Below are 1,348 nucleotides of genomic sequence, written 5' to 3' on the forward strand. Positions count from 1 at the left end.
CGCTCACTGGCTGAGCGCGGTGCGGCCGGTCTCAAAAAAAAAAAAAAGGACAAAAAAAAATGTCATTAAGAACATTCATGATTCATGGAAGGAGGTCAAAATATCAACATTAACAGAAGTTTGGAAGAAACTGATTCCAGTCCTCATGAATGACTTTGAGGGGTTCAGGACTTCAGTGGAGGAAGTAACTGCAGGTGCTGTGGAAATAGCAGGAGAACTAGAATTAGAAGTGGAGCCTGAAGAACTGATTGAATTGCTATAATCTCATGATAAAACTTTAACGGATGAGGAGTTGCTTCTGACCGTTGAGCAAAGAAAGTGATTGCGTGAGATGAAATGTACTTCTGGTGAGGATGCTGTAAACACTGTTGAAATGAAAACAAAAGACTTAGAATGTGAAACAAAAGATTTAGAAACTTAGGTGATAAAGCAGTGGCAGAGTTTGAGAGGATTGACTCCAATTTTGAAAGAAGCTCCACGATGGGTAAAATGCTACCAAACATCATCATATGCTACAGAAAAATCCTTTGTGAAGGGCTGGCTGGTTAGCTCACTTGGTTAGAGCATGGTGCTGATAACACCAAGGTTCAGATCCCTATACTGGCCAGCCCCACAAGAAGGAAAAATCTTTTGTGAAAGGGAGAGTCAATCGATGAGGCAAACATCATTGTTGTCTTATTTTAAGAAATTGCCACACCCACCCCAACCTTCTGTAGCCACCACCCTGATCAGTCAGCATCCACCAACATCAAGGCAAGACCCTCCACCAACAAGATTACAACTCGCTTAAGGCTCAGATCATTGCTCGTGATAATTTTCCAGCAATAAAGTATTTTTTAATTAAGGCATGTATTTTTTTTAGACTTAATGCTACTGCACACTTAATAGACTACAGTATAGTGTAAACATGACTTTTATATACACTGGGAAACCAAAAAATTCGTGTGACTCGCTTTATTGTGATATTTGCTTTATTGCGGTAGTCTGGAACCAAACCCATAACATCTCCAAGGTATGTCTGTAGAGTTAGGGGTAGAATTGCTGGGTCATAGGGTACATATGAACCCCAGCTCTGCCACTTAACCACTGTATGAAATTGGGCAAATACCCAGAATCTCCAGAGAACACCAGTTTCCTTGCCTATACCAAAGAGCTAATCTTGCCATGATGGGTGCAAACCTATAAAGACTACAGTATTTTCATTAATTAACAAAAGAACATAGTGCCGAGAGAACTTGTTCTCTAAAATCATAGACTTACAGAAAATTTCTGTTTGAAATATCAGTGAGGATAGAATACTCCACTCTACCCAAAGGATCTGAGTTATTTTGACAGAGAAGCAGTCTCA

The sequence above is a fragment of the Galeopterus variegatus genome, unplaced genomic scaffold (genome assembly GCF_000696425.1).
Source record: "Galeopterus variegatus unplaced genomic scaffold, G_variegatus-3.0.2 Scaffold1207, whole genome shotgun sequence".
NCBI classification, from domain to species: domain Eukaryota; kingdom Metazoa; phylum Chordata; class Mammalia; order Dermoptera; family Cynocephalidae; genus Galeopterus; species Galeopterus variegatus.